The 24,116-nt window shown below is 45.6% G+C and overlaps 1 long non-coding RNA gene across 1 annotated transcript; it reads right to left on the bottom strand.

Moving 5' to 3' along the window:
- Nucleotides 1–11,471: 11,471 nt before the first annotated feature.
- On the bottom strand, nt 11,472–14,365 carry LOC130360492 (uncharacterized). The gene is made up of 3 exons (XR_008890685.1): nt 14,247–14,365; nt 13,558–13,688; nt 11,472–12,175 (listed from the first exon to the last, which is right to left on the bottom strand). It is a non-coding gene; the product is annotated as an uncharacterized LOC130360492 (long non-coding RNA).
- Between the last annotated feature and the right edge of the window lie 9,751 nt (nt 14,366–24,116).

Raw genomic sequence — 24,116 nt, forward strand, 5'->3', positions numbered from 1 at the left:
TACGGACTTGCCCTCATCCCGTGGCAACACAGTTGTTTGGGTGGTCGTTGATCGATTTTTCAAGATGGCACATTTTATTCCTCTTCCTGGTCTTCCTTCAGCGCCTCAGTTGGCAAAGCAAATTTTTATACACATTTTTCGTCTTCACGGGTTGCCCACGCATATCGTCTCAGATAGAGGCGTCCAATTCATGTCTAAATTCTGGAGGGCCCTCTGTAAACAGCTCAAGATCAAATTAAACTTCTCTTCTTCTTATCATCCCCAATCCAATGGGCAAGTAGAAAGAGTTAATCAGGTCCTGGGTGACTATTTACGGCATTTTGTTTCCTCCCGCCAGGATGACTGGGCAGATCTTCTACCATGGGCCGAATTCTCATACAACTTCAGAGTCTCCGAATCTTCTGCTAAATCCCCATTTTTCGTGGTGTACGGCCGTCACCCTCTTCCTCCCCTCCCTACTCCCTTGCCCTCTGGTTTGCCCGCTGTGGATGAAGTGACTCGTGATCTTTCCACCATATGGAAAGAGACCCAAAATTCTCTTTTACAGGCTTCATCCCGGATGAAAAGATTTGCTGATAAAAAAAGAAGAACTCCCCCCATTTTTGCTCCCGGAGACAAGGTATGGCTCTCCGCTAAATATGTCCGCTTTCGTGTCCCCAGTTACAAACTGGGACCACGCTATCTTGGTCCTTTCAAAATCAAGTGCCAGATCAACCCTGTCTCTTACAAACTCCTTCTTCCTCCTTCTCTCCGTATTCCCAATGCCTTCCATGTCTCTCTCCTTAAACCACTCATCCTTAACCGCTTCTCTCCCAAAGTTGTTTCTCCCACTCCAGTTTCCGGATCTTCTGACGTCTTTTCTGTGAAGGAGATTCTAGCATCCAAAACGGTCAGAGGTAAAAGATTCTTCTTGGTCGACTGGGAGAATTGCGGCCCTGAGGAGAGATCCTGGGAACCTGAGGACAACATTCTGGACAAAAGTCTTATCCTCAGGTTCTCAGGCTCCAAAAAGAGGGGGAGACCCAAGGGGGGGGGGGGGTACTGTTACGCCGAGCGCTCCGGGTCCCCGCTCCTCCCCGGAGCGCTCGCAGCGTTCTCTCATTCGCAGCGCCCCGGTCAGACCTGCTGACCGGGTGCGCTGCGATATTACTCCCAGCCGGGATGCGATTCGCGATGCGGGACGCGCCCGCTCGCGATGCGCATCTCGGCTCCCATACCTGACCCGTTCCCCGTCTGTGTTGTCCCGGCGCGCGCGGCCCCGCTCCTTAGGGCGCGCAGCGCGCCGGGTCTCTGCCATTTAAAGGGCCGCTGCGCCACTGATTGGCGCAGCAGGCCTAATCAGTATTCTCACCTGTGCACTCCCTACTTATACCTAACTTCCCCTGCACTCCCTCGCCGGATCTTGTTGCCATTGTGCCAGCCTCCTGCCGTTGCCCCTGACTACGATCCTTGCTGCCTGCCCTGACCTTCTGCTACGTCCGACCTTGCTCTTGTCTACTCCCTTATACCGCGCCTATCTTCAGCAGTCAGAGAGGTTGAGCCGTTGCTGGTGGATACGACCTGGTTGCTACCGCCGATGCAAGACCATCCCGCTTTGCGGCGGGCTCTGGTGAATACCAGTAGCAACTTAGAACCGGTCCACCAGCATGGTCCACGCCAATCCCTCTCTGGCACAGAGGATCCACCTCCAGCCAGCCGAATCGTGACAGTGGGGTGTGGCGCGATATTGGGGAAGGGATGGGATTTTATATTTCTTCATAAGGATTAATGTTATTTTGTTCCATGAATGTATCTAATCCTGTTTTAAAGCTGTTAATTGTTCCTGCTGTGACCAGTTCCTGAGGTAGACTGTTCCATAAATTCACAGTCCTTATGGTAAAGAAGGCGTGTCGCCCCTTGAGACTAAACTTTTTCTTCTCCAGACGGAGGGAGTGCCCCCTCGTCCTTTGGGGGGGGTTTAACCTGGAACAGTTTTTCCCCATATTTTTTGTATGGGCCATTAATATACTTATATACATTTATCATATCCCCCCTTAAACGTCTCTTCTCAAGACTAAACAATTGTAACTCCTTTAATCGCTCCTCATAGCTAAGATGTTCCATGCCCCATATTAGTTTAGTCGCGCGTCTCTGCACCCTTTCCAGCTCCACAGTGTCCCTTTTATGGACAGGCGACCAAAACTGAACAGCATATTCCAGGTGAGGCCGTACCAATGCTTTATAAAGGGGTAGTATTATGTCCCTGTCCCTTGAGTCCATGCCTCTTTTTATACATGACAATATCCTGCCGGCTTTGGAAGCAGCAGCCTGACATTGTGCTATTCTGTAGTCTGTCATTTACAAGTCACCCAGATCCTTCTCTAGTGACTCTGCCAGTTTAATCCCCCCTAAGACATACGATGCTGCAGGTTATTAGTACCCAGATGCATAACTTTACATTTATCCACATTGAACCTCATTTGCCAAGTGGATGCCCAGACACTTAGTCTATCCAAGTCATCTTGTAACTTATGCACATCCTCTATAGACTGTACTGTGCTACAAAGCATGGTGTCATCTGCAAAGATAGAAACAGAGCTGTTAATACCATCCTCTATATCATTGATAAATTATACAACAGTTGTCCCAGTACTGAACCTTGGGGTACACCACTAATAACCGGGGACCAATCAGAGTACGAATCATTGACCACCACTCTCTGGGGACGATCCATGAGCCAGTGTTCAATCCAGTTACAAACTAAAGTTTCCAAACCCAAAGACCTTAACTTACCTGTCAGACATATGTGAGGGACAGTATCAAACGCTTTAGGAAAATCCAGAAACACTATATCCACAGCCATTCCTCTGTATACAGAGCGCCCCTCTATATACACAGCCCCTCTCTATATCCACAGCCATTCCTCTATATACAGAGCTCCCCTCTATATACACAGCCCCCCTCTATATACACAGCCCCCCTCTATATACACAGCCAATCCTCTATATACACAGCCCCCTCTATATAGACAGCCCCCCCTCTATATAAGCAGCCCCCCTCTATATAAACAGCCCCCTCTATATCCACAGCCATTCCTCTGTCAAGGCTTCTACTCACCTCTTCATAAAAGCAAATTAGATTGGTTTGACATTTTCTATCCTTAGTAAACCCATGCTGGCTATCACTTATAATACAATTATCCCCTATGTATTCCTGTATGTAATCCCTTATAAGTCCTTCAAACAATTTACCCACAATGCACGATAAACTTACTGGTCTATAGTTTTCTGGGGAAGACCTAGAGCCCTTTTTGAACATTGGCACCAAATTCGCCTTGTGCCAGTCCCTTGGCACAATACCAGACACCAGAGAATCTCTAAATATCATGAACAGGGGTACAGATATTACTGAACTTACCTCTCTAAGAATTCTTGGGTGTAGTCCATCCGGTCCTGGAGATTTGCTTACATTTATATTACTTAACTTACCTTGTACCATCTCTACATTAAGCCAGTTCAGTACATTACATGATGTGTTACCAGCACTGACCTGTACATGATGTGTTACCAGCACTGACCTGTCCATTGTCAGCTCCTTCTTCTTCCTTAGTATATACAGAACTAAAGAACCCATTCAGTAGCTCCGCCTTCTCTTTATCACCTGTGACAACCTCCCCATTATCATTATTAAGGGGTCCTACATGCTCTGTCCTTGTTTTTTTTTTTTGCATTTATATATCTAAAAAAATAATTAGGATTAGTTTTGCTTTCTTTGGCCACCTGTCTCTCATTTTGAATTTTTGCTGTTTTTATTACATTTTTACAGATTTTATTAAGCTCTTTGTACTGTTTAAATGTTATATCTGACCCATCTGATTTGTATTTTTTGAAGGCTATTTTTTTGTTGTTTATTGCTCTTTTAACATCATTTGTCAGCCATGTAGGATTTAGTTTTAATCGTTTATATTTGTTCCCCTTTGGTATATATTTAGCTGTATAGTTATTTAGAGTTGATTTAAAGATGTCCCATTTACCTTCTGTATCAGTATTTGAGAACACCTCCCCCTAGTCTATGTCCTGTAGTGCAGCCCTCAGCCCAGGGAAATTTGCCTTTTTAAAGTTATATGTTTTTGCCTTCCCCGCCTGTCTTTGTTTTCTACATTTTAAGTGAAAAGTAACTATATTGTGGTCGCTATTCCCAAGGTTTTCCCGCACAGTTACATTACCAACCAGCTCTGCGTTGTTGGAAATGATCAGATCCCACAAGGCATCACTTCTTGTTGGGTCCTCCACAAACTGGCCCATAAAATTATCCTGCAATAAATTTAGGAATTTTCTCCCCTTTGTAGTTTTAGCCAACCCCCGGACCCCAATCTATATCTGGATAGTTAAAATCTCCCATTATTACCACCGTACCTGCCCGGGCGGCCCTCTCTATTTGTTTATGCAGCCGACCTTCTATCTCTTCAGTGATATTAGGGGGTCTGTAGATTACCCCAAATATAATTTTTTCAGTATTTCCCTCCTTTTGTAATTCTACCCACAGTGATTCCACATCCTCAGAATCATCACACACTATGGCATCGTTCACACTGACTTTCATACCACTTCTTACATACAGACAGACACCACCACCTTTTCTGTTCATTCTATCCTTGCGAAACAATGTAAACCCCTGCAGATTGACAGCCCAGTCATGTGAGGAGTCCAGCCATGTCTCAGTGACCCCAACTATATCACCAGCCATGTCTCAGTGACCCCAACTATATCACCAGCCATGTCTCAGTGACCCCGACTATCTCACCAGCCATGTCTCAGTGACCCCAAGTATATCACCAGCCATGTCTCAGTGACCCCAACTATATCAATATGTTCCTCCAGTATCAAGGCCTCAAGCTCCCCCATTTTATTTGCTAGGCTTCTGGCATTTGTGAACATACACTTTACATTTCCATCCTTTATGTTATTGGGGTTAATGGGATTCAAGGGTGTAAGTTTTATCTTCCTGTGAAGCCTATTCCTATTAACTATTCTAACCCCTCCCTCCGCTCCACCCCCAGGTACATTTATAATTCCCACCTCTCTATCTACACTATCTTCCCCCTCTTTGCTGTAGGTTCCCTCCCCCCAAGTCCCTAGTTTAAACACTCCTCCACCCTTCTAGCCATCTTCTCCCCAAGCACAGCTGCACCCTCCCCATTGAGGTGCAGCCCGTCCCTACGGTAGAGCCGGTAACCGACAGCGAAGTCAGCCCAGTTCTCCATGAACCCAAACCCTTCCTTCCTACACCAGCTTCTGAGCCACTTGTTTACCTCCCTGATCTCCTGCTGCCTCTCTGGTGTGGCTCGTGGTACATGGAATATTTCAGAAAATACTACCTTGGAGGTCCTTGCCTTAAGCTTGCGACCTAAGTCCCTGAAGTCATTTTTAAGGACACTCCACCTACCTCTTACTTTGTCATTGGTGCCAATATGTACCATGACTGCTGGGTCCTCTCCAGCCCCGCCCAGCAACCTGTCAACCCGATCCGCGATGTGCCGAACTCGAGCACCAGGAAGACAACACACTGTTCGGCGATCCCGATCCCGGTCTTTGTGACAGATCGCCCTGTCTGTCACCCTAATAATTGAGTCCCCCACCACTAGTACCTGTCTGGCCTACCCTGTACTCCTCCCTCCCTCCTTACTGGAGCAGACACCCCCCCTGGCAGTCAGAGGCAGTATCCTGCTGCAGTTCTGCTAGCTCTGTATCCCCCTCATTTGCCAAGCGGGCAAACTTGTTGGGGTGTGCCAGTTCAGGACTAGCCTCCCTCAGTGGCGTACCAAGGGGGGGGCGGGGGGGGGGGGGGGGGGCGGTCCGCCCCGGGTGCCACTCTCAAGGGGGTGCCAGGGGCGGACTGACCCGCCGCCGCTGCTGAGGTCCGGGACACTCGTCCCAGATCCCCAGCTGACAGCGCTACATTCTCCTGAATGCGCGATACACGCACATACAGGAGAAGGCGTCCCCTCTGTGTGAGCCGCATCTGCAGCTACACAGAAGAGACATGACCTCCGCCCCCACGCAGCACGCAGTACAGGCGCCGTTGACGTCACTCATCGGCACCTGTACTGTGGAGGGGAGAAGACGCGGGCCCCTGCTGCTGAGGAGATCGCTGCGTGGGATGTCAGGTGAGTATCCTTTTTTTTTTCTTTGCATATACCTACAGGGAAGGGGGGGGGAGGGGGGGGGTGCTCTGCATTTACCTATAGGGAAGGGGGGGGAGAGGGGGGGTGCTCTGCATTTACCTATAGGGAAGGGGGGGAGAGGGGGGGGTGCTCTGCATTTACCTATAGGGAAGGGGGGAGAGGGGGTGCTCTGTATTTACCTATAGGGAAGGGGGGGAGAGGGAGGGGGGTGCTCTGCATTTACCTATAGGGAAGGGGTTGAGGGGGGGTGCTCTGCATTTACGTAAAGGGAAGGGGGGAGAGGGGGGTGCTCTCCATTTACCTATAGGGAAGGGGGGGTGCTCTGCATATACCTATAGGGAAGGGGGGAGGGGGGGGTGCTCTGCATTTACCTATAGGGAGGGGGGTGCTCTGCATTTACCTATAGGGAAGGGGGGAGAGGGGGGTGCTCTGCATTTACTTAAAGGGAAGGGGGGGAAAGGGGGGGTGCTCTCCATTTATCTAGAGGGGGGGTGCTGTGCATTTACCTATAGGGAAGGGGGGAGAGGGGGGTGCTCTGCATATACCTAGGGCTGGGCGGTATGACCATATATGTGTATCACGGTATTTTTTTTTACTTATGGCGGTTCCACGGTATATAACGGTATCTCCCCCCCCAAAATCATGTGACCCGCCAGCGCTATTCTGCTCCCCCCAATTAATGATCAGCCCAGCGGGGTACTACTCACATATGTCAAGCACTGCCCTCCTCCTCTTTGTTGGGGGCCTCCGGCGATGGAACTCACTGTACGCCAGTGGTCTCCAACCTGCGGACCTCCAGTTGTTGCAAAACTACAACTCCCAGCATGGCTGTCCGGGCATGCTGGGAGTTGTAGTTTTACAACAGCTGGAGGTCCGCAGGTTTGAGACCACTGCTGTACGCTGTATACCTATGCCAGGGCTGCAAAAGATACAGAAAATTATAATAATAATGTACAGTGGCTCAGGCTGTCACCGGCCAGGGCGGGGCATCGCTCTGGCCGGTGATCGGCTGACGGCTGTCCGGCGTTCCCGTCCCCAGCGTGCGGCCGACGTGGGTGAGTTAAGTTTATTTTCTGTATCTTTTGCAGCCCGGGCATAGCTATACAGCGTACAGCAGTGGTCTCAAACCTGCGGACCTCCAGCTGTTGCAAGACTACAACTCCCAGCATGCCCGGACAGCCGTTGGCTGTCCGGGCATGCTGGGAGTTGTAGTTTTGCAATAACTGGAGGTCCGCAGGTTGGAGACCACTGGCGTACAGAGAGTTCCATTGCCGGCTGTCAGTGAATGCTGGGAGTTGTAGTTTTGCAACATCTGGAGGTCTGCAGGTTGGAGACCACTGGCGTACAGTATAGATTTCCGGCGCCCGGCGGCCCCCAATAAAGAGGAGGAGGGCAGTGCTTGACATATGTGAGTAGTACCCCGCTGGGCTGATCATTAATTGGGGGGAGCAGAACAGTGCTGGCGGGTAACATAGGATTAGTTCCCCGATGTGGGGACAGCGCTGTGCTAGGCTGATAATACATTCCCGAGGGGGAGGGGCCCAACCGGTATTGCGGTATGGGGGAAAATCCATATTATGCAGCCCAAAAAATTTGGTATTCGGTATGAACCAGTATACCGCCCAGCCCTAAATATACCTATGGGAAAGAGAGGGGGGGGGGGTGTAGCTCTGCATATACCTATGGGAAAGAGGGGGGGGGTGTAGCTCTGCATATACCTATGGGAAAGAGGGGGTGTAACTCTGCATATACCTATGGGAAAGAGGGGGGTGTAACTCTGCATATACCTATGGGAAAGAGGGGGGGTGTAATTCTGAATATACCTATGGGAAAGAGGGGGTTACCTGGCTACCTACCTACCTGCCCTTTTACTGTGCAGGACACCAAGGAGGGCATTGTTACAGTTTGTGGGCCTATAGATGGGAAGATTGTGTAGAGGAGGGCGCTGAAAATATGCAGAGTCTGACATGTTTTTCCTGCAGATGTTAAGAGATCCACATGGAGGTCTTATCCGGACGGAGTAGAAAAGGAAAGAGAACGCCGCTGATCAGAAAAGATGTAATTGTGAGTCCCAAAATGTAACTGTAATCACTTATATGGTATATACATCCTGTGTACAGCTGATATCTACTGCCATATGGTCCTGTATATAATCACTTATATTGTATACAGATAATTTATAGTATACTGGTCCGTGTATAGTGGTATTATTCAGTACAGTATGGCGGTATTATCCAGTTATTGTGTGGTGGTATATATTTACTCCTTGTATACTGGTATTATTGGTCATGGAAATTTACCTACGTTAAAGTGTTTCTTATGTATATATATATATATATATATATATATATATATATATATATATATATAAATTTTAGTTTATTGTGTGTGGGATTTGGGTGGAATAGGAGTGTGGCATAAGATTGACGAACTGCAGAGCCTAGCAGGGGCCCTTGCCTTTTTTTGGTCCGGGGGCCCCGAGTGTTGTCAGTCCGCTCCTGGGTGGAGGGGAGGGAGGGGGTGTAATTAAGGGGGGGTGCATGTGTGTGTGTGGGGGTGCCAAAAAAAGGGTCCGCCCCGGGTGCCAAATGCTCTAGGTACGCCCCTGGCCTCCCTGACACGTTTTCCCCTACCCCTCTTTCTAACTGTAACCCAGCTAACTGCCTGACTGTCCTGCAACTCCGTCCCACTGTCCTCCCCCACCTCTACTCCCCAGAGTGCCTGCTCAGTGAGCAGGAGACTCCTCTCCATGTTGTTAATGCTTCTCATTGTTGCCAGTCGCTCCTCTAGATGCAGGATCTGGGCTTCCAAACGGACAACTAGCACACATCTCGCACAACAATATGCACCCTCAAACTGTTATCCAAGGATTGCATACATTGTGCAGGATGTACATTGGATTGCGATTTCCAATATGGAGGCCATCTAGTTATGGGGATTTCACAAATGTATAGGCAAAAACAGACAGTCAAAATTACACTTCAAATTTTTTGTAGACCTTGTGGGTTCAGAAATTAACACTCACAGCGATCTCAACCTCCTGCTTTCAAACTCCTCTTTCACGCCCCCTCTTACACAGCAACACTCAGAAGATCTGTGTTGACTGTCTTTACTTTGTATTCCTGATGATTTTATGGCTGCAATAAACCTGGAATTTTAATGTGTGCCGGTGCTCCCAGTACTTTTCTTCTAACATATTTTGTATTTAATATACTCATTTCTTAAAGGAGTACTCTGCCCCTAGACATCTTATCCCCTATCTCGGCTGCGGCACCCCAGACATCCCGTGCATGGAGCGAACTTCGCTCTGTGCCAGATGATTGGTGATGCGGGCGGAGGCTCTTGATGTCATGGCCATTCCTCCTCAATGCAAGTCTATTGGAGGGGGCGTGGCAGCCGTCATGCCCCCTCCCATAGACTTGCATTGAGGGGGCATGGCCGTGACACCATGAGCCTCCGGCACTGCACCCAACACTCTAAACGAACGTCGGGTGAAGCAGGGAGATCGCAATAAGACATCTTATCTGCTATCCTTAAGATAGGGGATAAGATGTCTAGGGGCGGAGTATCCTTTTAAGTATTCCAACTGCGTATGTGCTATATACCTTTGACATCTATGCTGCCATCTTATGGTCAATTTTGAATACTGTTGTGAACTAGGGCTCCCATCTAGTGGGTAACTTAGTATGGTATAATGACATCATATTGATCTGCATATTCCTTCGTATTTTATATTTCTATATTTTAATTAAACTGTATCTATTTTTACATATTTTATTGTTGATGTCTTATTTGTGCAACGATATTCTTATCTTCCAAATCGTAACGAATAATAGAGGTATTTATTGTGTCGACCTCTGAGGATCTCACTTGTTTATACGTTTTTTTTTATCCGCTGTCCTCATATTTTTATTTTTGAGAGATAACGTTTATTACTTTATCTTTCTCGTGTATAAATTATATGACATGGCCCAAAATTACTGTCATTTTTATTGCAAAAGATAAATGTATAAAAGGTGCAAAGCTTGAACACATCCTCAGGAGTGGTGTATAACTACTATATATCCTGATCCCATAGAGAACGCAGTAGCAGTATACTGATAGAGCTAGAGGGTAGGTGTATAACTAATATGTATACTGATCCCATAGAGATAGCAGCAGTATACAGATAGAGCTGGAGGGGAGGTGTATAATTACTATGTATTCTGATCCTACTGAGAAAGTAGCAACAGTATACAGATAGAGCTGGATTGAATGTGTTTAACTACTATATATCATGATTACACAAAGATAGTAGCAGCAGTATACAGATAAAGCTGGAGAGGAGGTGTAAAACTACTATATATCCTGATCCCATAGAGATAGCAGCAGTAGTATAGTTATAGAGCTGGAGGGGAGGTGTATAACTACTATATATCCTGATCATTTAGAGATAGCAGCAGTATACAGATAGAGCTTAAGGGGAGATGTATAAATACAATAAATCCTGATCCCATAGGGATAGCAGCAGTATACAGATGGAGCTGGAGGGAAAGTTTATAACTATTATATATTATTATCCCATAGAGATAGCAGAAGCAGCAGTATACAGATAAAGCTAGAGGGGAAGTGTATAACTACTTTATAATGCCATAGAGCTATTATCAGTAGTATACATATAGAGCTGGAGGAGAGGTAAATAACTATTGTATTTTCTGATCCCATAGAGATAGCAGCAGTATACAGATAGAGCTGGAGGGGGGTGTATAACTATTATATATCTTAATCCCACATTGATAGCAGCAGTATACAGATAGAGCAGGAGGGGAGGTGTATAACTATTATATATCCCGATCTTACAGCAATAGCAGCAGCAGTATACAGATAGAGCAGGAGGGGAGGTGTATAACTACTATATATCCTGATCCCATAGAGATAGCAGCAGCAGTATACAGATAGAGCTGTAGAGGAAGTGTATAACTACTATATATCCTGATCCCATAGAGATAGCAGCAGTATACAGATAGAGCTGGAGGGGAGGTGTATGACTACTATATATCCTGATCCCATAGAGATAGCAGCGGTATACAGATAGAGCTGGAGGGGGGGTGTATAACTATTATATATCTGAATCCCACATAGATAGCAGCAGTATACAGATAGAGCTGGAGGGGGGGGGGTACAACTATTATATATCTGAATCCCACATAGATAGCAGCCGTATACAGATAGAGCTGGAGGGGGGTGTACAACTATTATATATCTGAATCCCACATAGATAGCAGCAGTATACAGATAGAGCTGGCGGGGGGTGTACAACTATTATATATCTGAATCCCACATAGATAGCAGCAGTATACAGATAGAGCTGGAGGGGGGTGTATAACTATTATATATCTTAATCCCACATAGATAGCAGCAGTATACAGATAGAGCTAAAAAAAAACATGACTGCAGCTGTGCTGAAATAAAACAGATGGTGCTATGGGATTAAAGATGGTGAGTGTTCATGATTTGAGCAAAACATAACATCCCGTATGAGCGGGGGATCAATATACTGATAGATTTTATTGACAGGATATTGTTATTGTTTTTTATGTTTGGTTTTCTGGGTGTAAAACCTTTAATCTAATGTTTGATGTCCCCTTTATAACACTGATATTGGGGAACATCATTTTTAAAGCAGTCAAATGTTACAGTTCCCATCAGGTAGGACACATCTAAATACACATGGGGAGTAAAAAGAACAAAATATGGCACAACCAGCAAAGAGCCGTTGGTCAGCTGACTGTGGATCGGGGAACCGTAGTTTGGATCCATTATTCACCGCGTGGCGGCTGTGTTCTTTATTGTCCTTTTTATATGTGTGGTATGAAGACACGACCATTCTTGTTCCCTTATAGATATGATGGTCATTTACTTTCTTGTACATTTTCCAGCATCTTCTTCGTCTCCTGTAAAACGTTGGAGGTTAACCCTTGGGTGTATTCTTCAGTCAACTTGACAAAGTAGGAATATATAGAGTTAAGGTTCCTGCAAGTAAGAAAGAGGGACACAATACATACACAGCCATAGGTAATAATAAAAACACCACAACATGCTTCTCAGATGCTCTGTCATCAGGGGTAGATCTAGCCTCTCTGCTGCTAAGGGTGAATCTAGCCTCTCTTTTGCCAGGGTTAAATCTAGCCTCTCTGCTGCCAGGGGAGAATCTAGCCACTCTGCTAGCAGGTGTCAAAGTGGTATTCCAGGCAAAAACATTTTAGCCCCTATCCAAAGGATGTCTGATCTCAGGGGTAGAGATAGCAGCAGTATACAGATAGAGCTGGAGAGGGGGTGTATAAACATTTTATCCCCTATCTAAAGGATAGGGGATAGGATGTCTGATCGCAGGGGTAGAGATAGCAGCAGTATACAGATAGAGCTGGAGGGGGGTGTATAAACATTTATCCCCTATCCAAAGGATAGGGGATAGGATTAGTGTTTTGCGAATATTCGCGAGCAACACTAGATAGGATGTCTGATCGCAGGGGTAGAGATAGCAGCAGTATACAGATAGAGCTGTTTTTTTCTGATTGCAGGGTGCCCGCTACGGGAGCCCCCCCCCACGCGATCTCCCTGCAGCACCCACTTTCTATGTGGGTGCTGAATCTCCAGTTTTGGAAACCTCCAGGTTTCCGGGACTGGGGACATGATGTCACGCCACGCCCCCTACATTCATGTCTATGGGAGGGGGCGTGACGGCCGTCACGCCCCCTCCCATAGACATAAATGGAGGGGGTGTGACGTCACGTCCTCTCCCATAGACATGAATGGAGGGGACCTGGAGGTTTCGGAAACTGGAGATTCAGCACCCACATATAAATTGGGTGCTGCAGGGAGATCGCGGGGTGTCTCAGCAGCGGGCCCCCCCCCCCCCCCCGCGATCAGACATCTTATCCCCTATCCTTTGGATAGGGGATAAAATGTTTTTGCCCGAAATACCCCTTTAACCTAGCCTCTCTGCTGCTGGTAAAGTATGATTTAACTGTCCGGCAGCTGGATGCAGAGAATAGCTAGTGTAAGGGGCAGGAAGAGTGGACAGGGCGGGCGAGGTAGACAAGATTTATTGCAGGCTAAGAAAAGAGTGAGGGGGGAGGGAAGACATCAGTGCGGGGGTAGGGGGAGGGCATGGCAGCCCTGCTGCAATGAAAAGTGCAGGGAAGACAAATCACTGCTGGGGCTTTATTATGACTGCTTTATCAGACAGAGTTTCTTTTCAGGAGAATGGCAAAGCTGGGTGGTAGGCCATACACAGTGCAGGGCTGAGAGTGCTCACCCCACCTAAATGATTATTTGACACAATGATGATTCTGGACATCTACATTGTTGGGTGTTTGGTTGTGTAGCTGTAGTCAGAAGAGTCATGTACTCACTTAGAGAGGTGCTGCTGGATGTAGTTTGATGCTCTTGTCAATTGTTCCTCAGATATCAGTAGAGTCACGATCAGTAAACAGCCCCACATACAGAACGCGGTCAGGATCACGTGTCCCATCCTCGTCTGTAACTACAAGAATAGATAAACATACATGGGAGCCGAATACATTTTCTTCATATAGTGACGCCTGATACAGTGTATAGTGCTGGGAATGTAGTGAGGAGAGTACAAGGACCTGGTGTGAACGGTGTTCTCTTGTAACACCAAGATAGAAAATGAGGGACTATTCACACTATGGAATTTCAACAGCAAAAAATCGAAAATAATGAACATATTCTGTAGAAAAAAATAATTTCCGTGTGGTCCTAGAGCTGACTGGTTCAGTTGGCGCCTCCTACAGACGGACTCTCTGCTGTAATATTTCCAGAACGAGATTCCATAGTGTGAATGGACCCCTACAAACATGTGACCTGCAGTCCTATGTAACACAGTGATAACTCTCTAGGTACAGAAAATATAGATTTGATCTGCAGTTCTAGGTAATAGATTACACACTGTGAACTATAAGCATTGGCTTTAGTTTAATATAATAATTTATAAGTTACAACTTTACACTGTACAGCTAGACCTTCAGATTGTGTTAGTATGTAGAATCTGAATATTGAGGTCACATGATTCATACCTCACCTGTTAAGTCTTTTGGGTCTCTGGAGGCTCCTCAGTGATGCCTTTGGGGTCTCTGGAGGCTCCTCAGTGATGTCTTTGGGGGTCTCTGGAGGCTCCTCAGTGATGTCTTTGAGGGTCTCTGGAGGCTCCTCAGTGATGTCTTTTGGGTCTCTGGAGGCTCCTCAGTGATGTCTTTGGGGTCTCTGGAGGCTCCTCAGTGATGCCTTTGGGGTCTCTGGAGGCTCCTCAGTGATGTCTTTGGGGGTCTCTGGAGGCTCCTCAGTGATGTCTTTGGGGGTCTCTGGAGGCTCCTCAGTGATGTCTTTGGGGTCTCTGGAGGCTCCTCAGTGATGTCTTTGGGGGTCTCTGGAGGCTCCTCAGTGATGTCTTTGGGTGTCTCTGGAGGCTCCTCAGTGAGGTCTTTGGAGTGTCTGGTGATGTCTTTGGGGGTGTCTGGAGGCTCCTCAGTGATGTCTTTGGGGCTCTCGGGAGTTTCCTCAGTGATGTCTTTGGGGGTTTCTGGAGGTTCCTCAATGATGTCTTTGGGGGTCTCTGGAGGTTCCTCAGTGATGTCTTTGGGGGTCTCTAGAGGTTCCTCAGTGATGTCTTTGGAGGTCTCTGGAGGCTCCTCAGTGACGTCTTTGGTGGTCTCTGGAGGCTCCTCAGTGATGTCTTTGGGGGTCTCTGGAGGCTGCTCAGTGATGTCTTTGGGGTCTCTGGAGGCTCCTCAGTGATGTCTTTAAGGGGTCTCTGGAGGACCCTCAGTGATGTCTTTGGGGGTCTCTGGAGGCTCCTCAGTGATGTCTTTGGGGGTCTCTGGAGGCTGCTCAGTGATGTCTTTGGGGTCTCTGGAGGCTCCTCAGTGATGTCTTTAAGGGGTCTCTGGAGGACCCTCAGTGATGTCTTTGGGGGTCTCTGGAGGGTTGTCTGGAGCTCCGGGTCTGCAGGGTTTATATACTCAGGACTGAGGCGTGGACTCTCTTAATGATTGGTCTCTCACTGATAAGACACAATGAGGAAACATCTGGATCCTTCTCAGGAAATGTTTAGATCTACAAATGTCTCCCAGTAACCCTCAGTATGTCCATCTCCTCCCCCAGTGCTCTTCTGTTTATAGCTACTGCTGGTCTAGGCACTAATACTGTGCACATCCTTTATTTAAAGTAATGAGGATTTATCAATGTGGTTACATTATATTTTAGTGAGGCAACTTCTGCAACTTTTGGTGTCTCAAGTCGGCCTTAAAGGGGTACTCCAGTGCTTAGACATCTTATCCCCTATCCAAAGGATAGGGAATAAGATGCCTGATCGTGGGAGTCCCGCAGCTGGGGACCCCCCTGATCTTGCACACGGCACCCCGTTTGTAATCAGTCTGATTACGGTCGATCGCAGGAAGGGTGGCATGTGACGTCACGCCTCCGCCCCCCGTGTGACGTCACGCTCCGCCCCTCAATGCAAGCCTACAGGAGGGGGCGTGATAGCTGTCACGCCCCCTCCCATAGACTTGCATTGAGGGGCGGATCGTGATGTCACACGGGGGGCGGAGGCGTGATGTCACACGCCGTCCTCCCTGAGGTCGACCGTAATCAGACCCGGAGCGAACACGCTCCGGGGACTGATTACAAACGGGGTGCCGCGTGCAAGATCAGGGGGGTCCCCAGCTGCGGGACTCCCGCGATCAGGCATCTTATCCCCTATCCTTTGGTTAGGGGATAAGATGTCTAAGCACTGGAGTACCCCTTTAAAGTTACATGTGAGAGACAATCACTATTCTAACCTCCAGCATTCTACCAGAGATCCTGCCATATTACATGCTACTACTGGGTGACGATGGGATTTGGCCTCCAAAAGAGCTCCGGCTGCTGTTATGAGACTTGGGGTGAAAAATGTCCATTTATCCTTTACCTGTGAGTGCCTCTACTGGGGATAAGTGAAGTTGGGGATTTATAGTGGACTTGGTCTTCTCAAAATCGGACTGGTTATCATCATGGCAGGATCTCAAGCTGCAACATGGCTGGTCCTTGCCACCACCGGTCACCTTGGAGTGGGCTGCCCCCTTGTATCTTCCTTGTGGATGATCAACAGATGTTGACCAGAGGCCGAGTCTCCTCCACTCCCTGAGAGGCCGTTTGAGGATGAACCTCAGATTTCTTAGCTGAAAGCAGAACTAGCCTCTCTGCACAAGAAGGAGATGGAGACCACCTCTACTCCTTCCTGTGATATGGTGGACGATTGAGAATACTGTCTGATGAGAGACCTGCCCCACAGCTGATGACGAGAAAGCCCAAGTCTAGGTGAGCCTCTGCTTGCGTGCCATAGAATAATAAGGATGAAATGTGACATAAGATGGCAGTTCGGTCTTCCTTAGGCCTGATACCCTGGGGAAGAGACACTGGTCAACCAATGGGCTGTGAAGCACAACTATTTTCCTGCTACTCTCCACAACTTAATTTGGAAATTGTCAATTACACTCCGCCCATGGGCAAAAGAGGCCACTGGGCAGCTGCTGTCACCTGTTCAGAGTATCCAAACCGAGTAAACACAGTATCCTTCAACTGGGAGGAGGATTGGAATAATCTGCTCCAGCCCAAGTGACGAAAGATGCTTAAGACTGTCCTGACAACCAAGACACTACCCTGGTCCTTTTAGGAGGGGAGTTGGAAGGACTTCCAGGCCTAAGTCTTAAAGGGGTACTCCGGCCCCAAGACATCTTATCCCCTATCCAAAGGATAGGGGATAAGATGTCTGATCGCGGAAGTCCCAAGGCTGGTGACCACCGTAATCTAGCATGCAGCACCCACCTGTAAGTACTGCCGGAAGCGCTGGAGGTTCGCAGTCTTTTGCCTCCCGACCACGGGGACCGAGTATTGTGATGTCATGCCTCTGCCCCCGTGTCACATCATGCTCCCCCCCCCTCAATGCAAGTCTATGGGAGGGGTGTGACTTTTTTATTAAATTTATTAAAGGGGTTATCCAGGAAAAAACTTTTTTTTTATATATCAACTGGCTCCAGAAAGTTAAACAGATTTGTAAATGACTTCTATTAAAAAATCTTAATGTCTGATGACACCTGTCTCGGAAACTGTCCAGAGAAGAAGCAAATTCCCATAGCAAACCTCTTCTACTTGGTGCAGTTCCCGAGACAGACAGAGATGTCAGCAGAGAGCACTGTTGTCAGACAGAAAAGAACAACTCAACTTCAGCAGCTGAAATTTATTGGAAGGATTAAGATTTTTTTTAATAGAAGTAATTTACAAATCTGTTTAACTTTCTGGAGCCAGTTAATAAATAAAAAAAAAAAAATTTTTCCCTGGAATACCTGTATATATATATATATATATATATATATATATATATATATATCTCAATAAAAAGCTTGGATATTTTTTTTAATTATTGCTGCTTTTTCACAAACAAAAACTTAAACTTCACTAATGTGAAGATTGTTTAGGGAACAACCCTTGATCTAAGTATTGTACTGTATTTTATATATAATATATATATATATATATATATATATATATATATATACTGTATATATTTATACTGTATATAGCTCATCATTCTTTCTTCACATGTATATGCATTTTCTGTACTCTTGTTTACCTAGGAACCACCCTCCAACATGTTGTTGAGAATGGCTTTCTTTAATAGGGGATGTTTGCAGTGTCCCGATCCCGTCTCCTATCGACTGAAGTATACAGTTGTTATGTGGCTGAAGATTTCTCTCTCTCTAAGTAAATCTGTATGTGAGTATTGTGAATTTAGCATGTATGGTTTTCCATTTACTGTGTCACACTGCTGCCTGTGCATACATTGTAGCATTTGGAAGTGTAAGAGTTAAATATTCTACCCTTCAAAGGCGTGCTCCGCTGTTCAGCGTTTGGAACAAAATGTTCTGAACGCTTAAAACTCGTGACATCATAGACCCGCCCCTCATGACATCACGCCCCACCCCCTCAATGCAAGTTTATGAGAGGGGGCGTGACGGCTGTCACGCCCCCTCCCATAGACTTGCATTGAGGAGGCAGGGGTGTTACGTCATGAACTCCCGTGAGCTCCCTGTGTCGGCTCTAAGCATTCAGAACATTTTGTTCCAAACGCTGAGCAGCGGAGAACCCCTTTAATGTCACTAATGCTGGATTGCATCTGTAAGTAGGCATGAAACTTTGGTTACATGACCCACCCTCAAATTACTATTAAAAAACTGGGTCTGTGGGATGAGATCTGTAGGTTATAACCCAGGGCCCTACATGGGGATTCATTAGACGATTCACTTCATGTAAAGCAGAGACCGGTCGAGTATTGTTAAATTCCTTTGGAGTTTTCTCAATTCCTTCTGACACATTGCACAATTTACTGCTAAATCTTTGTTCAGACTTAGAATGTTTCTTCACGTGAAATAACACAATCCTTCCCCCAGAGCATGCGGCACAAAACTGTCTACTGCATGCAGCTCAGCACGTGATCTCTCTATGACATCAGATCTCACAAAACTCCCCAGGACCGTTTCTAAAAAAAAAGAAAAACAAAGAAAAAAAAATAAGGAAAAAATAGATTCATAACATGAAAAATCACAGGAACAAACACAAGCCTTGTCTATTGTATAAATCTGTTTTATATAGAACACTGTGTATACTGTTTTGTATTTGTATCTTTATTTTTAATTTTTTTATTATTTTTATTTTATAATGATCCTCCCCCCCAAAAAAAATTAATAAAAAAAATTAAAAAAATCATGAATTTAATAATTATAGGGACATAGCCAAAGTTTTTATCGGTCGAATAAACTAATTTTGTAAGTCGAAGGGGCCATCCAGGCCTCCTACAAATCACCAAACCCCAAACAAAAAACCCCGCTCTTGTATTATTAGTGCAAATATTAAAATATTATTTTTATTCAATATAATTAACCCCTTGCTGCAGAACGCCAGGTTTTTACGGCACTGCGGCATAGGAGGGTTATGAAGCTAGCTCAAGAGCATCATACCAGCACGGTCCCGGCTGCTATCAGCAGCCAGGACCCGTGGCTAATGCCGGACATCGCCGTTCTGGCAGATGTCCGGCATTAACTTTTTAGACGCGGCAATCAAAGTTGATCGCCGTGTCTAAAAGTGAAAGTGAAAGCATCCCGGCAGCTCAGTCGGGCTGATAGGGACATTGCAATAAAATTGTGATGTCCCGATCAGCTAGGACACAGCAGGAGGGTCACTTACCTGCCTCTTGCGTGTCCGAACGGCGATTGATTGCTCCAAGCCTGAAATCCAGGCTTGAGCAATAGCCCACCTATAACCACTGATCCCTGCAAAGCTATGGCTTTGCAGGGAACAATGTAAAAGATCAGTGTGTGCAGTGTTAAAGTCTCCTATGGGATAACAATGATCAGTATAAGAGATCAGTGTGTGCAGTGTTATAGTCTCCTATGGGATAATAATGATCAGTATAAGAGATCAGTGTGTGCAGTGTTATAGGTCCCTATAGGAGCTATAACATTACAAAAAAAGTGAAAAAATAAAGTTAATAAAGTTCATTTAACCCCTTCCCTAATAAAAGTTTGAATCACCCCCCTTTTCCCATAAAAAAATTGTGTAAATAAAAATAAACATATGTGGTATCGCCGCGTGCGTAAATGTCCGAATTAATAAAATATATCATTAGTTAAACCGCACGGTCAATGGCGTACGCGCAAAAAAATTCCAAAGTCCAAAATAGCATATTTTTGGTCACTTTTTATAATATAAAAAAATGAATAAAAAGTCTGATGAAAACAATGGTACTGATAAAAACTTCAGATCACGGCGCAAAAAATGAGCCCTAATACTGCCCCATACATGGAAAAATAAAAAAGTTATAGGGGTCAGAAGATGACAATTTTAAACGTATTATGTTTTTTTCCAGAAGTACGACAAAATCAAACCTATATAAGTAGGGGATCATTTTAATCGTATGGACCTACAGAATAAAGAGAAGGTGTCATTTTTTATGAAAAATGTACTGCGTAGAAACAGAAGCCCACAAAATTTACAAAATGGCGTTTTTTCTTGCATTTTGTCGCACAATGATTTTTTTCCCATTTCACCATAGATTTTTGGGTAAAATGACTGATGTCATTACAAAGTAGAATTGGTGATGCAAAAAAAAAAAGCCATAATATGGATTTTTAGGTGCAAAATCGAAAGGGTTATGATTTTTAAAAGGTAAGGAGGAAAAAAACGAAAGTGCAAAAACGGAAAAACGCTATGTCCTTAAGGGGTTAAAAGGTCCAAGAAAGTGTACTAAAAACACCCAGCACAGTCCCTATAGGGACTGTGCTGGGTGTTTTTAAGTACACTTTCTTGGACCTTTTAATTATAATGAATAAAAGTAATGTTTTAATAATTGCACAAATTTTTTTTTTTGTTTTTTTTTGTTTGTTTTGTTTTTTTTTTTTGGGGGGGGGGGGGATCCAGGCCTCCTAAACACAGAGCAGGGAGAAAAGCGTGTGGCAGTTCATTCCTGTTTAACCTATAAAACCTTTTGACATGTCCATAGTTACACTTTAAAGGGGTTGTCTGGTGGAAAACTATTTTTTTTTTTTTTTTATCAACTAGTACCAAAAAGTTATACAGATTTGTAAATTACTTCCATATAAAAATCTTAATCCTTCCAGTACTTATCAGCTGCTGTATGCTCCACAGGAAGTTCTTTTGTTTTTTTATTTCTTTTCTGTCTGACCACAGTGCTCTCTGCTGACACCTCTCTCCATGTCATATCTCCAACTGTCGAGTAGGAGAAAATCCCCATAGCAAACCTCTCCTGCTCTGGACAATTCCTGACATGGACAGAGGTGTCAGCAGAGAGCACTGTAATCAGACTGGAATGAAATTCAAAAATAAAAAAACGTCCTCTGTAGTATACAACAGCTGATAAGTACTGGAAGGATTAAGATTTTGCTAATTTGTTTAACTTTCTGGCACCAGTTGGAAAATATTTCAACTGGTGCAAGAAAGTTAAGCAGATTTATAAATTACTTCTATTGAAAAATCTTCCAATACTTATCAGCTGCTGTATTTTCCGAATTAAGTTCTTTTCTTTTTTAATTTCCTTTCTGTCTGACCACAGTGCTCTCTGCTGACACCTCTTTCCATTTTAGGAACTGTCTGGAGAAGGAGAGGTTTCCTATGGGCATTTGTCTGGAAAATGGACAGAGGTGTCAGCAGAGAGCACTGTGGTCAGACAGAAAGGAAATTCTAAAATAAAAGAACTTCATTTGGAAAATACAGAAGCTGATAAGTACTGGAAGGGTTAAGATGTTTAAATAGAAGTAATTTTCAAATCTTCAAATAGAAAGAGACTCGGCATCACCCTTGCTGACACCCAGGATATAGCAATCTACTCAGCTTTCTTGTGTCTTCCCTTGCAACTGCTGGAGGGACTTCAATGGTGCTCTATGTAAAGGCAAGTCCATTCAATGTATCAACAATCAAGAGAAGAAAAACGGAGCAACTCACCACACCGAACCAGGTAGTCTATGCAAGTGGTACTTTATTCCAAAGGCTTCAACCATGGAAGACAAGCAGGAAAGAGTGAACGTGGGACGCGGGGGTATCCAGACCGGTTGGGTATCCAGACCGGTTGTTTCCAGTGGAGTACCCCTTTAAGGATATAGGCAGTGACATATTTATAGGAGTCTGACTCTTCACTAAATGATTGGGCAGAATTCTCCTGAATTGCTCTGCTGATCATAGAGACAACTGTGAGTCAACACATTCACAGGTGCACAGACCCCTCTATCACCTCCCCAATCTCTATGACCAGTGTATGGAGGAAACAGGAACTTACAGTAATAGCGACATTGGACCTTCAACCCCTTCCCGCTATAGGACCTATGCATACGTCCAATCATCCGACACGTTCGCGCAATTGGACGTATGCATACGTCATAGCGATGTCCTGCGCTGTCGCGGGCAGCACAGGAGATCGGCGATGGGACCCGGCTGTCAATCCCAGCCAGAGTCCCGCCGCAGCTGCCGGAGCCACAATCGCGCCGGTCCCGGCAGCATTAACCCCCTAGATGCCGTGATCAATCCTGATCTCCCCCTGTTCTCTAACGGCGGTGCTGCGATACGATTGCGGGTCGCCGTTGGTTGCTATGGCAGCAGGAGGCCAGATCATGACCTCCTGTCTGCCTGCTACGGAAGCCTGTAAGATCCAGCCAGAGGCTGTAGTGTCTGCAGCTCATCAGGTCATTCTGTGCTGCAGTACAAATGTATTCATAGTATAATGTGAATTCAGGTAGAAGACAGACATTGTCGCACATCTACAATCTTGCACAATGATCTAATTGCTTCTCAGCATAATATCAAAAACTAACAGGTTGTTAGTATATACGTTTTGATCAAAAAGTACAAAGCCAACTCGCCACGTCAAGGCCACCTATTTAGAGTGGGTCCCTAACATAAAATGGCGTAGCACTGGTCGGCGACCACCACCGCCGCGACACCAGTGCCCACAGGGGGAACGACCCACTGGCAGAGCGGCCCCAATGCCACACAAACCAGTCCATGGGTCGCACCTGACTGGGAGCACATGGTAAGTGAGCTATAACACCTTGTTCACACTGGTGTGGTGCTGTGTGGCATCCGTTGCCGCCGTGGCGCCGTGTCTGTGGGGGGGTGCGGCCCATAGACTGGTTTGAGTGGCATTGGGGCCGCTCTGCCAGTGTGTCGTTCCCCCCCGTGGGCACTGGTGCGACGTTAATAGGTGGCCCTTATGTAGCGAGTGGGCTTGTACTTTGTGATCAAAAATGTATACTAACAACCTGTTAGTTTTTGATATTATGCTGAGAAGCAATTAGATCATTATACAAGATTGTAGATGTACGGCCATGCCTGTTTTTTCTACCTGAATTCACATTGTGTTTTCTATCCCCTCCTTTTTTTTGTTTTAACATGTGTCTGCACTCTGCCCCACCCCCTCAGCCCAACCCTATATAAGTAGTAGTTAGCTGCACAAGGGCCTTTTCTTTCCTAGCCGCCTCCCAGTCTGACTGTGAGAGCATGGTAAGTGAGCCATTACACCTTGTTCACACTGGTGTGGTGCTGTGCGGCGTCCGTTGCCGCCGTGGCGCTGTGTCTGTGGGGGGGGGGGGGGTGTGGCCCATGGACTGGTTTGAGTGGCATTGGGGCCGCTCTGCCAGTGGGTCGTTCCCCCCCGTGGGCACTGGTGCTGCGGCGGTGGTGGACATTTTATGCTAGGGACGTTAGGGACCCACTCTGAATAGGTGGCCTTGACGTGGCGAGTGGGCTTGTACTTTTTGATCAAAAATGTATACTAACTACCTGTTAGTTTTTGATATTATGCTGAGAAGCAATCAGATCATTATACAAGATTGTAGATGTGCGACCATGTCTGTTTTTTCTACCTGAATTCGTATTCATAGTATAACCTGTAAAAAGTGTAAAAAATAAAATAAAAAGTTCTTCAATAAAAGTATGAAGTGTAAAAAAAAAAAATGCCCTGTATTATAACCAAAAAAGATCAAAAACACAAATCATATACATAGTTGGTATTGCCACATCAGTAATGACGTGTACTATAAAATTATAATGTAAATTATCCCGCACGGTGAAAGCGTTAAAAAAAAAAAACATAAAAAAGTGCAAAATTTGCCAATTCTGGTACAAATAGCGGAATAAAAAAGATCAAAAGTTAGCACATAGCGCAAAAATGATACCAAAGAAAAGTACAGCTCATCCCGCAAAAAAAGAGCCCTTACTCAATGGCGTTGGACGAAAAATAAAAAAAGTTACGGCTGTTGGAATATGAATGGCAGAAAAAAAAATTTTGCTCATAAAAGGAAAAAGAACATAGAAAGCAATATAAAATGTGTATCGCCATAATCGTACCGAC

This window comes from Hyla sarda, chromosome 3, assembly GCF_029499605.1.
Source record: "Hyla sarda isolate aHylSar1 chromosome 3, aHylSar1.hap1, whole genome shotgun sequence".
NCBI classification, from domain to species: domain Eukaryota; kingdom Metazoa; phylum Chordata; class Amphibia; order Anura; family Hylidae; genus Hyla; species Hyla sarda.